Raw genomic sequence first — 21,262 nt, 5'->3', positions numbered from 1 at the left:
ACTCAGACGGGCCAAACTTATTGGTACTCGTGGAGTCATCCCCTTTTTTCCAACAATTAGTTTCACCTGTGACATTTCATGGGTTAGCATAAAAAGACAGTGATCTTTGACCTTTAATCTTTGCATTTTCTCTCATCCCGTCTTCTCTTCAGCTCACCTCACAAGTTTTCCACAGGATTAAAATATGAGGACTTGAGTAGAAAAAGGAAGAAGGGCGATTCGGTCCATTTCTGAACCATTTTTTGTATTGATGTGGCCGTTGTGTCTCTTGAGTCATCTTCCAGTTGAAAGATCCAGTAATGGCTCATAATTATTTGTCAGGGGCAACATAAATTTCAGTTTAAATGTATTAGACACAAACCTTCACTGGGTTCATGTAATTTCAAAAATGGGTTCCCAGGGCATTTAGAAAGGAAGCAGGCCCACAGCATTGTGGATCCTCCACCGTACTGTGCTTAACTGTGGACACAGCTTGATCTCCCAGATAATCAAACTTACTCTCAGACCCACCTACAGTGGCAGTTGCAAAAGAGTCTGACTGCCCCAGTTAAAGGCCTGGGACCTTTAACAATGGTAGGACAGGAAGGTTAGCATGTCGGTAGAGACTAAAGGCTCCTATTTACTTGGTCGTACTTCACTGTGCGAAGATCAGTGCATACTCAAGGCGGACTCAGTATGGACGTCCACCAGACATGACACCAGACAAAGATACATTTTTACCGCTGCGTACCAGTGTCGTGCAGATAAACTGCTCGGCTGGAAATGTTCACAGTGAGCCGTTTTGTATGCAACCCTGAGCTGAGAGTCGTAAAGACATGCAGCGTGACTGCTAATCTTTGTGTCTCACTTAACTTGTGTGGTAGCTTCCCTGGTGCACAGGAAACACGATTAGTCTCCCAAATAGATCATCAAACCTGCTAGTATCCTTCAGGATTGTGGGAACTGAAGGAATTTGTTTTGAGAAATATAGAAAATCTGTTTGCTTGACAATAAAAACTCAACCGTATCGCCCGCCTGAGTATGTGGGAGTCTTAATGGTTGCTATGGAAACTTATGGATCCCAAGGTGCGACTGCTTCCTGTACTTTTTTACCACTAAGCTGTGGGCAGGTTTATTACCTCCTCTACCATTTTTACTGTACTTTTTGCATGTGGCATGTGGATTGTTGTCTTCTTTGCGTCGACGCTAAATGTGGGCAAATTAATTTAAAATCAACACGCAATAAACTAACTTGAATGGTTTCCTTGTATGATTGGTAAACCTCCATCATATTCATATCCCAGGAAGGATTTCTAAGTAAAGTTTGAAAGACACTGTGAGCATTGTAAAGAGGTGGAATTTAAATGAATAAATAGTGGCACTGCAGTCGAGCATAACGTCTGAGGACGCAGGGAAACCAAACCAGACAGAGTTGTGGGATGAAGACATACACTTTGGGTGGGCTCCAGATGGCCAGCAAAGCTTTTTTTACTGCAATGTATAAACAAATAGTGTGCAGGTGTTGGCACCAGGGAGCCAAAGCATAAAACAGTCTGTTTTCTAGTTATCATGGACATACCACTTCATTATTCAACATATTTTTTGTGTCGTTCAAGTGTATTTAAATGCAAAATGTGCATAAAATGATCTCTTTTCCCCCAGTCTTTCACCCTCAGTCGATGTTTCAAAGTGGGATTATGTCTATTAAACAAAACGACCTTCTCTTTTGACAGAATTAAAAGTCTTCACAGAGCTAATTGCTATGAGCTTTGGGGCTGAGGAGATTACATTCTGTTTTCATACATTTCCTGTCCTTCAGTCTCGCTTTCATCCGATGTTTCAACTCAGAACCGAAGGACGGGATTTAAAGACAAAAAGTCAGAGGTTCGCGTTACCAAATCTGAGAGTTGGCGAGCAAACGCATGTCAAAAAGAGTAAGAAAAGAAAAAACAAGATTACTCCAGCAGCACTTGTTGCATTGGATAACAGATGGTCGAACTTAGCCATGCTGTTCACTGATTGTGTTTTAGAAGTGCGTGATGGAGATTTCCCTGTTGCAGCCCACAACTTACGGCTTCGCTCAATCAGAAAGCTCATTTGCAGAACTAATGGGAAAAGAAAACTGGAATGAAGGAATCGTTGTGATACATCAAGAAAAGAGGTTAATTTCTTTTCCTGATTCGCCGTATCAAAAATGGCGACGCGACGCGTTTCCTCCAGTGCTTCAGCCGCTATTTATGCGTAGCTTTTGTAGGTTGCCGCCGTGCGCCGGGGCCGCGAACAATACCGCCATTGATCAGTCCTGTTTTCATATTAATCACCAAATTTCCTGGCATTATGCCTGGGTCATGCATCAAGAAGACCGTAATGAGAAACTGTGTTGTGAGACCACATAGCAATTAAATCAGGATACAAGATGTATTTTTTTCTTCTTTTTTTTCCCCTAATTACAGCACAATGGATTTCATTACGGCCGCGTGCTTCGCAAAGCAACGGGCCTCGCTAGAAGCTTCGAGCGAGGATCTCGTGTCTCTTTTGTTATGAGCTGGATGCCTCTTCGCTTACCGCTCTGTGATCAGTCTTTGAAAACAAAGTGATACTAAAGCTTAGCACGGCTCGCCGTCAGGGAGATCGGAGCATCACAAAACAAGCCGAATCATACACTTCGGCTTTTTCTTTTTTCTTTTTTTCTTTCAACTTCATCCCACTTCCCTATTTAAGTCTCGGAAGTAAACAAATAATTATCAGCTGACAACCTTTAAAAGGATTATTTGCTGATGGGTAAAGGCTGCACAGAGGTTAGCAGCTGGGTCAGAGCTTTTATTCTGAGTATTTGGATGTTTCAAGGAAAGATACGGGTTTTGTTTTCCTCAAAGGTGTAATCACTTTGTGCATAATTGTGAGGTGGAAGGGAATAGAAATATATCTTAAAACTTTTTAAATGTAAAAAAAAAAACAAAAAAAAACAAGGCCTTTGCAGAAAGTGGCAGGAATGAAGTTCTTATTAAATGCAGTATCAAAAGACAATATCCACAAGTAATGAAAAGGGGGAACAGCGAGCATGTAGAGCACATGTGTCAAACTCAAGGCCCGCGGGCCACATGTGGCCCGCCATGTCATTTTATGTGGCCCCACCAGTATTTTATAGGCCCATGATTGATTTAAAATAGGTTTTGAGCACGAATTGACTACAAACTACATCTCCCACAATGCATTCCGATTGTTACCAGCCAACATTACGGCTTCTCGCCACTAGAGAGCAGCAGAGTCACCTCAAGCTGCTTATTGATTTTCCCAGCGAATAAAACTGAGACATCGACAAGCTAACATCAAAACGTCCAAGAAAAGAAAAATCGATTTACAAGTAAGACTGTGAATGAAGATGTGTGAGTTGGTGTCAGGGCGGCAGGTCGAGCTAGACTTTTTTTGTTATCCTTATCTTGACCGACAACATTAAAAAAATCGGTCATGTACTATTTTTATCCGTGAAATTACAATCATATTAACATCGGCTATTTAGCCGCATTTTATGCGGTTTAGTTAATATTCGCTGTGAATCCAGATCCCATTACAGATTAAGCAGATAAATGTATCTACATTTACTCATAGTGACAAAAACCACTGACTGAGGCCCCAATAACTTAATAAATTAAATTGAGCTTCTTCACTTAAATAGTGTCACTGTCCTCCAGAACGCCGCTCTCCTGGGTGTTCTGGACTCTGAACCATTTGTCTCTGCTAATGACATCTTCAATACATTTTTTGTATCCCAGGCTTAGTTTATGGACAGAACAGACAGAAACAGTTACCATTTACATTTTGAACTGTTGATTTTATTTTTGAACCATTTTTTAATTGTAAAGTGTTGATTTTATTTTTGAACCATTTTTTTTTTATTGTAAAGTGTTAATTTTATTTTTGAACCATTTTTAATTGTAAAGTGTTGATTTTATTTTTGAAACCTTATTTATTGTAGTGTTGATTTTATTTTTGAACCATTTTTTAATTGTAAAGTGTTGATTTTATTTTTGAAACCTTATTTATTGTAGATTTTATTTTTGAACCTTTTTTAATTGTAAAGTGTTGATTTTATTTTTGAACCCTTATTTATTTTGAAGTATTGATTGTCTGAAGGACCTTAGATATGAATTGCCCCATACGGGGTTTGAACCGACGACCTCAGCATTACCAGCACCGTGCTCTAACCTGCTGAGCTAACTCACCTACCTTACAAACTGTTGAGTTTCCATGGATTTAAGAAGAACTTACATTATCTTACCACAATGAAGATTTGGTAAAAGTGCTTATATTCTAATGTTTTTCAAAACAACATAGATAATATTTTATTTTCCAGAGATTTTGTATTTTGAAGTGTTATTATTTTTGAACCATTTTTAATTTTCAAGTCTTGATTGTATTTCAGAGATATTTTTTTTTATTTTAATGTGTTAATTTTATTTTTTAGCCATTTAGCCAAGTCTCTGTAGAACCATTTGTCTCTGCTAATGACATTTTCAATACATTTTTTTGATCTCAGGCTTAGTTTATGGACTGTAATGTGAAATTAGACACAAGTATAAGTCTGACAGTTTGTTCACCAAGTTACTGTGCTCTCTGAGAGGATCTGTAAGTATTTGACATTGTTCCATGCCCATCGTTGACATTAGTCTCTAACAAAATGTGGATCATCTACCAGGAACACTGCAAAGAGCTGAGTTTCTGTAGTGTAGTGGTTATCACGTTTGCTTCACACGCAAAAGGTCTCTGGTTCGAAACCAGACAGAAACAGATTTTTCCATGTTCTATTCATCACAGGTGTTTACTAAAGGCCAACAAGGGTTCTGTGGTGTCATGGTCTGTACTCTGAATCCAGGCATCTGAGTGCAAACCTCAGTTGAAATTTTCATGCGTTGCATCTCACATCATCAACTTTGGAACCTCAAACTGAAACAAAGCAGAGAAGTTCAGTTCCTGTAGTGTAGTGGTTATCATGTTTGCTTTACATGCAAAAGGTCTCTGGTTCAAAACCAGACAGAAATGGTTTTTGTAGATTATACATCTCTTGGGGTGCAGTGAGACAATAAGAGCCTTCCTCTTTTGTGATGGTTCATTTGCCAATCGGCTTCTTTGAAATCAAAGCTACTTTACTTCAATTACCAATTGGCAGTTCTATGGTGTAATGCACATGTGTCAAACATGCATTACACCATGTTTGACACATGCACCGTGCTCAAACATGCTGGGGGGCCACATGTGGCCCCCCAGCATTTTATAGGCTGATGATTGACTTAAAATAGGTTTTGAGCATGAATTGACTACAAACTATATTTCAACCAAAGGTTTGTAATGCGCTTCCTAACCAGACGCTCCAAAGCGTCCGGTCCGTAACTCTTCAACACGCTGTCAGCTACGTACACGCTGTCTGATATTCAGAAAGGAATGTTTTTAATTAATTGGTTTCAGTTGCCTCTGAGACTAAATCTTTGCGCAAAGTCTATAATGTCTGCCCATGTGACTTGTTTTTATTATTTGCTTGCTCACCTTTAAACACTGATTTAAATATTGTAATTTTTAAACTGAGCAGTAATTTTACATCCATGGAAACTCAAATGTAATATTTAAAACTTCAATACATAAAATCAGTTATTTAACAATATGAGGCGATTAATTTATTTTTAACATTGTATATTTATACATTTATGCTGGGGGTGCCCAAGTCTAGTTTTCCAGAGCTACCATCTGCAGCTTTAGATGGATTCCTTCTCTAACACACCTGGACCATTGACTCATTATAAGCCTCTACAGAACTGAATGAGGGAAGTCAACCTTTTGTCTGGGGTGTGTTTTAGCAGGGATGCACTCCTGATTTATACTGTCAATGTGGCCCATTGAGGGGGGCCAATATGCTGAAGTGGCCCTGGGTGAAATTGAGTTTGACACCCCTGATGTAGAGGAAGGTGGTGTTGTCAGATGAGACAACTAAACTTGTTGTCCTGCATGTCAAAATCACTGCAGACTGAGCTGAACAGACGATACCTGTGCACGATGCTGGTTGTGGTAACATATGTCACTGGCATCGGGCATAAATCATCAGTACAGAGTTTACAAATGAAGACAACACAAAAACCCAACACATATGAAAAAACAGAAACCTTGAACTTTAAAAAATCATCAAAAACAAGATCAGTGCATCACTAACACAAAAAAACACAAAGAAAACTAAAGATGCCTGTGGTGCTGCCATTGTAAGAAACATCCATGTCTTCTAATCTTCTAAACGGCCCATTCAACGTCCATTTGAGAACTGGAAGGAGAACTTAAAGGTATTCATAAATTCTCTGCATCCAGTCCGACTGAGCTCAGGGTAGTTTGAAAAGAAGAATTAGTCTTTGAATTTTCTTCAAAATTTATAAATATGTGTTGGGGATGAGTTGCGCCTCATGTTGCCACGTCTGATCTGAGTGTGCTCCCCTGGTTCATGAACGATGAACAGGACAGAGCGGCAGCATTCCCTACAGCAAAACCTGATGTTTGGAAAGAAGTGAGCTCAGGACAACATGAGTAAACATTTATGCTAAATAATTTAGAAACCACTCTCCCAAGACCAGCGCCCCGGCTGGCAAAAAGAAAAAAGAAGGGGGAAAAAGAAAGAAATGGGTGAGCTCATATGTGTTGACAGTCATATTCATGGCTGTCTCGTTGCCTCAAGATCTCATGAGATTAATTCAGATGCCGAGTTTACAGGAACAGGATGTGTCTGCATTGTGGCTCCTGTCAAATTTGACAACAAATACTGTCAAACTAAGAGGCACACGAGATCTGAGGAGATGATATAATTATATTCTCTGTCTGGGGTTGTTGCTGATATGATGTCTTCAAAATTTGCTTTTCTTTTGCGAGCAGTATCCATCTGAGTAGTTTGTTTTTGTGTACCGAAGATGTGACGGAAGGTAATAAATATGCAATATATCTTTCAGAGCTCCTATTTGGACTGTTTCTTCTTGACTTGCTCAGTCTTATTTGCTGGTAACTCTGAGTTCCTCGTTTGCCAGAGGATTGTGGTCAAAGGTTATTGGAATAAAATGGGTCTCAGTTTCTTTTTTTCCCCATGCATTAAACCAAAGGAAAATAAAAATACTTTTCAACAACATATAGAGAACAGAGCAAAATGTATTCATGGTTGGGATTCTTGTGTGTTTTTTTGGTACCGTTCCTCTATGCTCTTTTTTGCCATGGTATTGTTTGAAGAATGAGTTCAGAAGAACGCCGTTTCCTGAATTAAGAGTTGTCCAACAGTCGAGGAGCTCTCATAAAACTTCAGAAAAACCTGCAAATAGCAGCAGCCTCTGCGGACACTTATTGCGTAAAACTCCACTGCTGAAAAAAAAAAAAAAAAAAAAAAAACGGTCTCTTGACGGTTATTTGGAGTTTACTGCTCAAGATTTGGACAGTTCAGTGAAATATTGAGAGAATATTGTCTGGTCGGATCGTTGGACACGTCATGGTTTGTAGGAAGTGTGGCTCTGCTCGTCGTCCCAAAAGTTAACGTGTCAGGTGGAAATGCCACGGGCTGCTGCACAGCGTGCGGTATTGGTAGAATTCAAATGACTAAAGTGAGGACAAAGGGAGAAATCCTGAAACAAGAATCTGAAAATCGAGAAAGGATCACCAACGACGTTTCGTGGATAATGGGAACATTTATTGACAATAGGGACTGGGACCTGTGCAGCATTTGGTTACCATGGAGACTTAATGGAGGCTGATAACAAAGACTACCAACAGGGGTTTTTTTGTGTGTGGAAAGCAAAGTTTTTTCTGCTACTGTATTAAAGAGGTCTTATTGATGATTCATCAATAAGGTATGAAAAACATTTCCTGTTACGAGCATCATGCTGTAGAGGCAGCCAGCCGACGGAGAGAGGACGCACAGAACGGGGTCGCTTGGCGACAGAAGCCGGTCAATGGGTTAGAGTTGACCTGCTGAGTTGACTGCTTTTTTTCCTGCTTATGCCTTGGTAAGCACGCATTAGGTAAACTCACAAATAGACTGCTTTGTTTTTGTTTTTGGCTGTCTCCATAGCAACGTGAAGCAGCTACCGCCCCCTCCGACCTCCCTGTCTGCTGGTGCAACAGCCAACAGCTGGTTACCATAGAGACAAGACACTGACAGAGAGGCGGGTTCGTCCATTTTCTTAGCCAACTCATCCAGCGATTTGTGCGTCGAGAGGTGAGACGGACGCCCCCGCTTATCTCAACGTCTTTTGTCTCCCACCTGCTGAAGGGAAAGTCTTCTTCATCAGTATCCACTGGACCAAGGAAATGTGATTTCATTACATTGTACATTGTTATTTGGTAAGTCTTTGTGAGTTAAAGAAGTGATGGAAAAGGCACACCCAAAGTAATGGAAACTGACAGGAAGTCCCTCTACCAATGCTTTAGGTCATAAACGAGGATTCTCAAAGGAAATTTGTTCAAGTCGTTTTAATTTCCGATTCTTATTACCATCATGCTATTGATTCGTAGCTTCATGCAACATTGTACCAGCAAATTTGAGACAATTTTGATGGAACGCAAACCTGCACGTGAGGAGAGAAGACGTCAGCAGAAGATGGACCAATTCGCCGCTTTGCCAAGTGCGCTCGGTGGATGCCGCTGTTTGAAGCGATTTTAGGAGCTAATCAGAAATGTTGCTGCGAGTGAAAATAATGAGCTGCTCTGGGGTAGCAAGGCATCTGTGTGTTGTGACTGGAAATGAGTCTGACGCTTGTTGTGCCGCAGATCGGAGCAATCGACAGGAAAACGAGCCGGTCTGTGTGTTTTCCTGAGGCGGAGCCGCCGCTGACCTGCTGCCTTCGTTTTGCCCCCGGTGTCTGAGGAGACTTGTTAAGAAGCAAAGAGCTGCTATTCAGAGTGATGGATCATCTAAAATTGATCCTCCTCTGGAGAGCAACACACACACACACACACACACACACACACACACACACACACACACTTAGACAATCAGCTACTGGTGACGACCCTTTCAGTTTCACACAGAACCTTTTTTATCTTTTATTTTCTGTATGTTTTTATGAACATGGTGACTCTGCGTGCAATATGTGGGTGGTCCTGAAAAATCATTGTTCAATTGTTGTTATATGGCCTTACACAACAAAATTAATGCTCCCCCTTGAAATTCTTTCTTCGGAAGCACAAAGGCGCCGCTGACAGATTGTGTGCTTGTGTGTTGTCGGTTTTCGCTCTCAGCTCTTATTGAAGTTCTGCAGCCAATCTCAAAAGTAGCACAGTGTTTGGGAGTGATGAATGCCGGCCACAAAAATCCAATAAGACGGCTTCGGTGGGAACAGCAGCATTCGTTTATTCTCTCTCTCTCTCTCTCTCTCTCTCTCACTTTCTGTCTTAATACTCCCTCTCGGCCGTTCGTCTGGCAGCGCCGGCTCCAAATTACTCATTTATTCACGCTGGATCAGCGTGAATAAATGAGTAATTGCGGATCTTTAATGGAGCGCCACCTGTGTGGCCCGTCTCGCCAAGCCTCGGCTCCCAGTCTGAAGTGGGTTCGGCGCAGCAGTTGGTTATCAACAGCGACAGACACATCGGCTCTGTGCTGTCGCCTCCTCTCTCTCGCCGCGTAACTTTTTGAGCGCCATGAGGCTGCGGACTGCCCCGCCGAACACTTCAACAGCTTGGAGAATCAGGCCGCGAGAATGCAATAAACCTGCACTTTATTACTCGCAAGATTTGTGTTGGTCTCCACTGCTGCCGCCGCCGCTGCACGAAAGGCCGTACATTTGGAGCTTTGTTGTGTTTAAACATTAACTGCAGGAATGGCGAAAAGCATCCGCTGCCCTGAAGAAAACTGTTTCCTCCCCTTATGGATTTCTTATGTTTACTTTCACTTAAATGTGTCTTTGAGATATTTTATTTTTTTGAAGTGAATCCAAAAAAGCTGCTTTCAAACTCTGACTTCATGTCAAAGTATTCAAACTTGCCTGGCTCTTTCCCATAAACCTAATCACTGGTGTTTCCTCTACTGGGGCAACAAAAACCATCTTCTTATGATAAACGGCAAAACGTATTTTATAACCTCGTTTTAATTTGGCCACATTAGCCGTGCTGTCTTTACAAGCGTGTGCAAAACTTTGTCAATATTCCTCTAATGTAGAAACCCCTCCCACCCCACCTTCAAATTTGTAATGGTAGTGTTTTCATTAAATGAGAAAATGCAATTAAAACCAGATGTAAATAAGTTTGTTTATGCGAAAAGTCATAAAAAAAAAAAAAAACATGCTGCGGCATCACCCTCCTACCACTTCCTGTCGTCTTCTTCCTCTTTTCCCGTCTTAATGTTCAATTGTTGACCAAATGACTCATGTGATGCGAAAAAACGTATTTCCACTACATTCGATTGTTCCTAGCGTAAAAACTTTTATCGAGAAACAGGAGTGTTTTCCAAATCGGCGCGTTTCATCTTAGCAAATTTGCTTTCGTAATTCCAGTTGTGTACTCATCGGAAACATAGCTGTAGGAGAAATATTAAGCATGTTAAAACTCGTTAAAACATACATGCCGGCATCTCAGTTGACGTCAAGTGCAGAATTTGACTAGGCCGCTCTGAAACCTTCATAGCCTTTCAGAGGCAGATCTGGTGAGGGTTTCTTCGGATCGCTGTCACTGCCTGCTTGAGTGTAAGGCCTCAGACTGATTCAACATTCAACCTTTGAGAGATTTTGCTAGAGAGCAGGCCTGCTCATAGTCTGTATGTACAGATCAGCCTCTAATAACTGCAGTCGTCTCCAACATCAGAGCCGCGGCTCTGATGTTGGAGCCGCTGCTCCAACATCAGAGCAGCGGCAGCTTAAAACACTCTTCACAAGTTAAAAAGGTGGGACAGAAAAAGCCAAGCTGTGCCTAATTTCTGCAAAAGAATCACAACGCAACTTAGTGAAACTAAATGAACCAGTGGATCGCTTTTCACCATAACATCGCTTGGATGCCATTTGTATATTTATTACGTGTATTATTTTTGCTCTGTGCTTGTCTGTAAGAGCAACCTGCAGAAGGATCAGGCGTGACTCCCTGAGAGTCTCTCATCATTTATTGTACCAGATGCTCCTTTCCCTCCCTTGGAAACGTGATGTTTTGCAGTCATTGTGGAATGATTCGGTATTTACCAGAAAAAAAAGACAAAAGCTCATGCGTTACCTCTGTAGATAAATTGTTCAAGCTTAATCAAGAATATGATTGGAACTTGTGAGTCTAGTTTTTAGATGTTTTCACCACAAAGACATAGATAATTCACCTAGAAACTCTTTTGTGTCCTGAAGGTCGTGGTGGTGAAGTTTGCTTCACTGCCACGACTTTGACTGGGCCATTGCGACAGACAGAGGAGGCTGCTGGCTAAAGGTTGAAGCTCCTACCTCTGGTCTTTTGCAGCATCTTAACAATTTCGATTGGATTTCTTTGCTCATTAGAGCTTTAATTTCCTACCGTTTACCACACACCTGTGCTCTCTCTTCTTTCAAACGAAGACTCAACAATTCTCGCAACTTCTGCGTGACTCTGTCCTGTCTTGTGCATTGTTCAGGTCACAGTGGGCTACTTCATTCGTTTTCCTCCCACTTCACAATTTTGTGTTATATTATATTGGTTTATCAAATAAAATCCAAATGGAATAGATAGAAGTTTGTGGCTGTAAAAACAAGACAAAATAACTTTATATGTTAATTGGCTTATAATTTGGCGCCCCTCTAACCACAGATGGATGAAAACAATAAAAGCCTCAGAGAGGAAAGACAACAACAACATAAAGTGTGTGAGCGTGTGTGTGTGTGTGTTGGGTCTGAATGACCAGAGCTCTGAATTCATCGCTGCCGTCCCAACACTCAGACACAAAGAGCTCTTTAAACGTTTGGCACTGGCTCGTCATCAGCCTGTCTGCAATTGATCACTTTGGCACGTTTCACTGTCATTACTGTGAGAGAACTTGGTGGTGATGCGTCTCTCTCACATAAACGCTCTCTCCTAATTAAATATTACCGAAGATAACTGTAATTCTCTTGGAAAACCGAGAGCGGCCTCTCACTCCCGTTGTTCGTTACAGCTGAATATGAAACTGACCGGAGTTCGCAGGAGGCTTCCGTACCCCGCCCTCCTCCTGCCAGCGATTCTTCCTTCCTGTCGGAATATGCATTCAAACATTTGCTCGATTTCTTCCTTTAAATTGGGACTCCCGCGGGAGAGGGCGGGGGTGGCATTTGCGTTGATCAGTCATGCACTCAGATCGCGCCTTCTCCGGCGTTCCCATGTGCGCCGTGGTGTCAATTAAGCTTCGGGTCCGCCGTGCTTCAGCGGGCTAATGGGGCAGCTTGTGTGGAGGCCATCCGTAATAGAATTAATAATGAGACATGCTTGGGGAAAAAAATCATCACCCAGTCATCGTCGCCCACTTCGCCCCACTGTGGATTATCCAAGCTCTCCGGCTTTCAGGAAGAACCCAGCAGAGACAAAACTGGACATAACCGAAACCTGGTGATAAAAAAAAAAAATAAAAAAAAATGCAAAGTGTTCATGGTGCATTAATCCCCATGGGTTCCTCTCCTGCTTCACAGTGATTAAAGCTGCTCGGGGAAGGAAAGGAGGAGTGTAGAGATGGGAATTTACAATTCAGATCCATCAGTTGGGGAAGGAAGGCAACAATGGAGGAGCAGAAAGGTTCATTAGTGCTCCCTTCTCAGCTCAATGTCAAAGGACAAGAACAGAGAAAGGAAGGAAGAGTTTTGCTGCTGCTCGATGTTCTTAAAAGAAAAAGGAAAGAAAAAAAAACCCTGAAGTTGTAAATAATATTCCAGCAGTTCTCGCAGCATTTGCAGTAGATGGAGATTGCCCCTCCGCTAAGCCACTGTCACGGTTTATGCTTTCCAACAAAGACGAGACGGCGGCTTACAGAAATGAAAATGACTGAAGAGGAAGTAACTCATATCACCGAAAATCCACTTAAGCTAAAGCCTTAATAACATTTCTTGGTAAAATAAATAAATGTATAATTTCAGAGAACTTCAACGGCAATGAAAGCCCATGAAAGCACTGCAGAAACAAAGGAAATCTCTAATAATATAAAACAAAAGAAAGGCAAAAACATAAAAACATCAAACATTTTAGAGCAAAATCATATCAAATGAAAACTTGCTGTCTCTTTATTTTAGTGCATCTTTGTGTTGCTTCTGCTTGTTTCATGGTGTTTTCAGAAATTTGATGAGTTCTTATGATCATACGGTTGAGTTTTTTTTAAATAAATTTTAAAACTGCTCTGAACCAACAATGATCCACTAATCATGAATTTATTACTCATATACTACGTTATGCAGACACTTTGTCAGCACTGATGAAAATTCACTTAGCTCAACAAGTTAAGCTGACCAGATGTCACCTTAGTTTGCTTTTTTTTCCCAGAAAGAGTCTTCTGAGCTTCTACCTCACAGAGCAGCCTTCCCCCACAACTCCCCCAATCAGCTCCTTCAGATTAGCCAGCAGCAATTAGCAAACACCTGTTGGAACTGTGCATCTGCTGAGCTCATTATTGGAGCTGCTTCTCAGTGCAACACTGTCAAAAAAATTGCTAAAGGGTAAATAGAGGAGCACTGCTGTGACGACTTCCTGAAGGTGGCGTTTCAGAAAGAGCAGGAGTTCTTAAAGAGACAGAGACCCAAAGGCGTTAAATTACAAAGTCAAATTTATTTCTTTTAAGTCATATTTGATACAGCATTTTTATATCATACAATGATATTATGGTGCTGGAAAACACATAATACTGCCTCTAAATTAAATAGTTGGAACTTGTTAGCAAGTCCAATAAAGTGGGATAACTTCTTGTTAGTTTCAGTTCACATACGGGTTTTTTCCCCCCCCCCTCTCAGTTTCGGCAGTACAGCACTGCAGATGTGTGTTATTGCATGTGATGTAGGTTGGTTTGCTTTAACGCTCTCCTGCTCCAGCGTCCGGGGTGAGCGAGCAGGGCAGCCAGCAGATTGAATCCAGCCTCATCCGCTGCTGGCTGAGGGCTCCTTCATTGCCCCCGTGTCCGTCCCTGAGCGTGGCGGCTGCTGATGGGATCACGGCGGCGGATTACTTCCGCTAATAACACTCGCCCTCCTCCCCTCGTTTTAATTGGCAGGGGGTCAGCGGTATTGCCTGCGTCTCCCTCGCAAACATTACTTAATTGCGTTGTCAGGACAGCCAGGCTCCATCAACAGCAACGATGAAAGGACACGAGAAAGTACAGCTTCATGAAGGACTTTTCCTCACTGTCGTACCATAAATTAACAATTTGGTAAAACAAATAACTATACTCCTGTTTGTAGTATGTTTTTTTTTAGCTATTTTGAGTTAGTAACCAGGACTGAACATCACTTTTCCAGCGGCTCCTTGAAGTGCTCATGCTGCAGTTTCCAAGAATCCAGGAGGTCTAAGTGAACAAACACAGGCAGTGAGAGCCTCTGACCACAATCCATCACTGCCACTTTCCTCTCCGTCTGAACACGTCGGACACGTCTCGTGTCCTGTGTTGTACGTGTTTATTTCTCTCTAACGTCCTCTGCAACAATTTCTACTCGGGCCTTGAAATGCTAAGTTAGCAAAATTAGCATGCATGAGATGAGCCTTTAAATCTGACCTGTTCTGGTGTGGTGTAGCATGGTGCCGCTACAGGAAGCACTTCAGCACTTTTCCTCCTTTGCAACATATTTTGAGTTGTTTTTAGCAGATTTGCCATTAGTTTTGTTTCTGTTCACCTCACAGACTTTGCATTTAGTCTTTAGTATATGTTGAGTCTTATACTCCAGGTTTCTGCTGTTGAAGCCCTGCAGAGTTGTTACAGTGCTATCATTTCAAAGTCACCAAAATATCTAATACGATGAGTATTGATCTATCCCACTTGGGTCGTGAATATGTAAGTCTGGGATCTTCAGGTTCTATTCAGAAGTGACACTAAATACCAAAAATTATGATGAGAAAGTACATGCAAGAAAAAACACAGGACTTAAAAATAAGCAGCATATTGGCCAAAATTCTGGATGTCGAAGCTGATTGTGTTCTTATGTTTTAGCTTTTTCTGTTCGACAGTGAGTAATGACCATTATGACCCTCTCACGTTTCTATTTTGTGGGTCAGAAGCTGGAAAGTTCAGGCCAACCTGTCAAAACTGAAATCTAATCAAATGCCTTTATTAAGGCAGATGCACAACATTGGTCGTGTGCTTATCATATCGATAAAACCCGCCTGGTCGTCTGAGTCTGATCTCATGCTGTTCACAAACATCGTGCTCCTCTGTCACCGTACTCATCACCGAATATGTTTTGAATCTGTGTCTGTTTGAAGCAGGGACGTGATAAATTTGCCCATCAATTACACTGTCTGGCTTTGCCGTCTGCGTGTTTTCCTTCGGTGTCTGCTTCGGTTAATTACAACAGAACGTTCCACGTCGTCCTTGAGATAGCGAGTTAATAAGAGAGTGCCGTCTGAATCCGTGCCTCGTAATGTCTGCTTTCGTCACCCCCCGACGAAGGCGGAAAGCGTCTGGAAAGAGGTGTGGCGCAAATAACGGGCAGGCGGGGGGAGCTGGCGGCAGACGCGCTGTGTGGCCTTTAGGGAAAGTTTGTTGTGTTTATGTTGACGAGCGAGGCTGTTGAGATTCTTCGGCGTCCTGGTTCATTGATGTTTGAAGAGACGAGATAGTCTTGTTCTTCTATCTCGCGTTATCAGGTGTTATCAGTCCAGCCTCTATTGCCCTGCTGCGTCTGTATCTCATCACAGAGCCTTTTTTTTTTTGGGAGTCTGGCTCTGCAAGCAACACTCTCGGAAATGTGGAAACATGTTTGGTGTGAGGAAACGACAAGCATTTTCAAATAAAAGTAAGAATGTCGGGCTTGCGTCATTGATGATTGCCTTATTGCCAAACAGTTTGCTTCTGTTAACACACAAGAAATTTGTAATCTGTGCATTAGCTTCAATCTGCAACAAACTGAAATGGAGGCCAAAGGTGTTCCAGTTTTTCCAGAAGGGGAGAAACTGGACCGCAGTGGGAGTATAAGGTTCTAGCTACTCAACTATGAATGTATTTTTTGCTTTCTTCTTTATGACGCAACATGCATTTTTCAACAGAAAACATATCTGGACTGCAAACATGCCAGTCTGTTTGCGTGAAGCCACAGTGTTGTATATTTACACACAGATCTGGGATTTTCATGCCATAAGCACCGTTGTCAGTTTCGACAGCACACGTCTCTCTGAAAGCATGCCTCGGCTTCAAAGACTCAAGTCAACGATACCTTGGGCACTAATGCACGCCCATACCGTGAACAGACTCTTTTGCCCAGATTACCTAAAACAATCTCAAGGTCTTTTTTTTTTCATCTCTGGTTTAATAGAACTGGATGACGGTGTGTTTTTCCAGGCTCTCCCGAATGCAGCACCGTCTGAGAGCTCTGAGGTCCTGTGAACCCCATCTTCAGTGAAGATTGCTTGAAAAATACATTTCTGTCTTTTGTTCAAATATCTAAAATGTGCAGTGGATCCAACAAGATGTAAAAAAACACTTCTTAATATTTCAGAAGTTACCTTTAATACGCCATATGCTTTGTGTCATTCAACTCGGAAACAAACCAGTTATTGAATTACAGCATTCCACTCGATTTTACATTGTTTTACTGCTACATTAAGACAGTTTAAGTGTAACTAGAGTATTGTGGATGTTTTGTTAAAAAATATTACGAATAGCAACCAGACTGGCAGAGAGAAGGTCCTAAATTTGAATTAGGGATAGGGGAGTGTGGCAGAATCTGTTTTTATAGAAAGACCCATTAAAAGGTCATCCAGTTCTCAAAAATGTATCTGATGACCATATAGAATATTCCATCTCTCTCTCTCTCTTTCTCTCTCTCTCTCTCTCTCCTATTTTTGAGTGAACTCTCAGCATAAAGCAAGTTTAAGAGCCAGCATAAAAAAATCATCTATCATTCTAGGGCTGTGAAAATCATCTCATTATGCCTTTTTTTTTTTAAAAATAAAGACTTTCCTGTACGTTTCATTTGATTTTAAAGAATAAAGAGGACAAGCAGCAAAACCAGGATAAAAGCTTTCCATAGCTCCATCTCCAATAGAAGCCCACCTTTTCTTTGTAGCCTTTCGCTTCAATTAACAGCCTCAGAGTGTCTGGCGCCCCTCTTTTGTGGCTGTGTTCAGCAGGAAATGTGTGGATCAGGCCCTTGGTTGAAGTGGTTACTCATGCCCCTGCCTTTTACCTCCCATAATAGCCCATCATGCCGGCACTGTACCTTTGACCCTCTGACAAATCACTTTGCCAAACAAGAAGAAGGTTATGACTCTGGATGACTGCAAATTTACAAGAAATCTCATTCTCTGGCTGAGGACTGAATGTGCTGCAGGGTGACATGAAAAGTTTATTTTCCATCTTAATTTAATTTTGTAGTGTGTATAATAGCTTTTTAATTCTTGAAAAAAATAATTAATAAATTGACATAATTTAAAAAAAATAAAATGGAGTTTGACTAAAAAAAGAGCAAAGATCAGGAAACGTGTACAGACGCACTAGAGGATATTGCTGAAAAGTGAATTTATTTCAGCTGCTCCATCACCAGATTAGACAAAACAATTGATATTTCTCTTAATCGTGATGATTTTCTGCAAACAGCTAACATTTAAAATTATGAGTTTCCATCAGGCCAATAAAACCACTATTTTAAAAAAATGGCTTAATGAGCCGTTCATTTCATTTCACCTGCTTAAAGATACTTTTAATTTGACAGACGATACTCATTGGGACATTTACAACATATATCAACAAAAAACCCATGACAGGGAATCTATGTAACATATATTGGTGTGATGTGTTTACTGTTTGATAGGACGGATGTCAAATGATTTATGCTTTTCATTTCTGTTTGAACAAAACATTTAAATGTTTTTGATGTCACTTGATTTAACGAGTTTTTCTTTTAAGAGACGCGTGAAAATTATTTGTTTTTGTTGACATTAATCAATGTAATATAGAGACTTTTATCAGTGATAACTGGCATTTCTCCAGCGACGCAGGCTGACAAACAAAGCACAACGGAGTTTCATAAAAGTTCAAACATTCATTGCCTCATATTATTATGTTCCTGCAAGAAACAGATACGATGCTGGTCAAATAAATGTATTTCTTATTGCGTTAACATCATCGAATGCAGACAAAATGGTGAGTATTCCTAACAATTCATTGTAAAGTAAGAAACCACTTCTTTAATTTTTACCTAAATAAATATGAAATATGATGTCTACAAGGTTTCCCCCAGAAAACTTGCTAAGCCCGGTGGTTGGGCGCCAGGTCAGTCATTCATCCAGCGCCCATCGTGTTTTTGAGTTAAAACATTTTTAAAGTTGAAAATATAATTATGTGTTATTGACAGATTGGAATATTAACACCTGAACACCAACTATAAAGTCTTAAAAATGCAAACATTTAAAAAACAACTTTAATAAATAAGCAACGTTTAGCCTGGTGGGGGCAGAAGTAAAGCCTGGTGGCCCGCCAGGCTTATAATACACTGGAGGAAACCCTGAGTCCACAGACGTTACATTATCCACTGGTCAGTTTGTATCTCGACACAAAGTATGGGATGTGTGCAGTTAGTGAAACCAGCGTCTATACTGTCTATGAAAAGGTTTCCAAATTGAACAAACAAAATGGTGATGACAATGATTTATAGAGCTTTGTTGACATATTTGTTGTCATATTTTATTTAGTACCATGTTTTCCCCTCGAAGGAGAAAGTCTCATTGAATCAGCTGGTTAATAAATGGTCAGTGGTGAAGAAGAGCCTCTGCACACTATTTGCAGCGACTGGTCGGCTCCGTGTGTCGTGACTTTATACCTTGTACCATACTTTACTTTATTAGGTGAATTCTTACTCCTTCAGTCGTTCTCCAGTATAAAGACCAAACAAAATGCTACCACTTTTGTTCCAGCTTCAGTTTTGTTCTTAAAGGGGTCTTAATTTGAGGCGCTTCAGTCATTTGTTTGTCTTATTCTTTATCTCTACACGCCTATTCGTCGTTTCAGAACCATGTTGGAGAAAAAAAAGCTTCCGCTGTATTCCTATCACATTTTGTAAATTAGTTAAGTTTTCTAAAGTCCACTAGGCCTTTAACCAGAGCCGTGTGTTTTTCTTCAATGAGGCTAATGTGGAGCTGTAGCTGTGAGTCTGTTTTGAAAATTAAAAAAAAAAATAAAAAATGTTGACCTCGACTGAAATAAAAACTACAGCTGTCTTATCTTGGGCTTTTTTCCAACAAGATCCCAGTACAAGATGGACAATGTAAACAGAAATAGTTCAGCAGCCCCAATAAAACCTTTGCTTGTGGTCATCTCAGTCACTGGGCCTAAATTACATAGAAAACCTGCTGGGTGACCTGAAGGAAATGGAGCACGAGACAAAAACAAAGATTTCTGCATTTGTGAAATGTTTTTTCTGTAGCAGACTAAAAGCTGTCCTGCAGACTAAAGGAAGCTGTTTAACAAATTAACAGAGCTGTCGATTATTGTACCATGAGTGATTTTTTTGTGTGCTAAAAACAAAACCCGGTCTTATTAATGTATTACTCAGTAAACACGTTTTGATTTGACTACAGTTTTAGTGTGCATGTGCCGCACTGCATATGGTGATTTTTTTTTGTTTTTAACTTTTGTTCTCCTGTTCGTTTCTCAACCGTGAGCTTATATCGCTGCCTCGTGTTGTGGTAGCAGGTCTGGTGTTTTAGGATTATGTGAATATTTGCCATCCAGATGGGGTGGGGGATGGGTGGGGGTGAATTTTACACATTTCTTCCTTTGCTGAACAAACAGCGTTCATCTGGTTATGAGCCTCCCTCAGAGAGATAAGACCAGGTAAACTTTCCTGTGTTTAATCAGAGATAGAGATATTTGCAAGCTGCTTGAGTGGATTCGAAGCAGTTTATCATCTTTTCATGTTTTTTTTTGTTGGCAGTTTGTGAAGCTCTCGTGTAACGTCGGCTCTTATGTCAGGTGTTTATGTTGAATGAAAACTTTTAAATCTCATTTTTTTGAGATGTTTTGAATCGACAGCCCAAGCCTTGTCAGTGCTACATTCATGCGTTGCGTGACATATATTGAACTTTAGATATTTCGTGCATTTGTGTTGTGACTCAACGTACATCCAATTCGCCGTCCTCTGTGCTGCCCCGTTGTCGTTGGGTCCTTTGTAATAACTTCTTAACCTGAAACCGGTGGCCAGACCTGAGCCCTCTCTCACTCCCAGAGCGTCTCTGAACCAGCCGAGGCGGTTTTTAAATGAATCTGCGCCCCGGGGGGGTTCTCCCGGTGCGCACAATGAAACAGTATCAGGTAGACACACTGAGAAATGCAGTCAATAATACAGCATTATAGCTTCTCTGTGTGTGTGAATGGAGGTACGGAACTGTGGCCGACAGTGCCAAGTGAAATCATAATAGAGTTTCAGAGGGCCAGACATGGCGTATTATTACACACCGCGGCTCTGCAGAGGCGGCCTGGCCGGTGCAGGTGACCGCGTTTGAAACTGGAGACAGGTGAGGTTAGAAACTATCTATTGATGTGGAGGCCTTCGGGTTTTCCAGCGTAGCTTATATGTCCGTATATGCTACACTGTAGAGACGTGATAAACTATTCATTCTGGTGTTTTTGTACATATCTAAGGTTTTGCGCTTTGAATCTTGGCTTTCGTTTGGGTTTCATCTTCAAATATTGATACAAGGGAACGTGTGATGTGCTGGTTTTCCACAACCAGCCCTGGCTTTGTACAACAAAGGCATTTTGTGTGTGTGTGTGTGTGTGTGTGTGTGTGTGTGTGTGTGTGTGTGTGTGTGTGTAGGGGGGGTACGCGTCGGTATAGTCAAGGAAAAGACGGTGTGTTGTTTGGGAGCCTCAGGATCTCACTCCAGAGTCAACTCCTCCTCGAAGTCTGAAACCTGAAACTGAACTGAACTGAAGTGAACTGAATAAAAGTAGAGATCACTCTGGGACTGAAGACCCAAGTTTAACTCACATCCTCGTTCCTTTGCCCCTTCCTGTTGGACCACTTTCAAATAAACGCCACTAATGCCGCAGAAATTCCTAAGAATAAAAGTGGAGGAGTTTTTGAGGACTCATGTCTACAACCAGCTGTGGAGAGAATCAGGAGATGGATAGACGATTTTATGTTCCAGCTTCGTTCCCGGCCTCGTCTAC

The 21,262-nt window shown here is 41.2% G+C and overlaps 1 protein-coding gene and 1 non-coding gene across 2 annotated transcripts in view; both read left to right on the top strand.

Moving 5' to 3' along the window:
- The window catches only part of sema5ba (sema domain, seven thrombospondin repeats (type 1 and type 1-like), transmembrane domain (TM) and short cytoplasmic domain, (semaphorin) 5Ba), a 216,325-nt gene that overhangs the window by 52,153 nt on the left and 142,910 nt on the right, over window positions 1-21,262 (top strand). The gene's annotated exons all lie outside the window — the stretch shown is intronic.
- trnav-cac (transfer RNA valine (anticodon CAC)) lies at window positions 4,695-4,767 on the top strand. Its single transcript has one exon. It is a non-coding gene; the product is annotated as a tRNA-Val (tRNA).

This window comes from Poecilia mexicana, unplaced genomic scaffold, assembly GCF_051168715.1.
Source record: "Poecilia mexicana isolate PSO_F unplaced genomic scaffold, ASM5116871v1 scaffold_2, whole genome shotgun sequence".
Classification (NCBI taxonomy): Eukaryota; Metazoa; Chordata; class Actinopteri; order Cyprinodontiformes; family Poeciliidae; genus Poecilia; species Poecilia mexicana.
The sequence above is the reverse complement of the archived record's forward strand: the minus strand, read 5'-3'. Positions and strand labels throughout refer to the sequence as shown.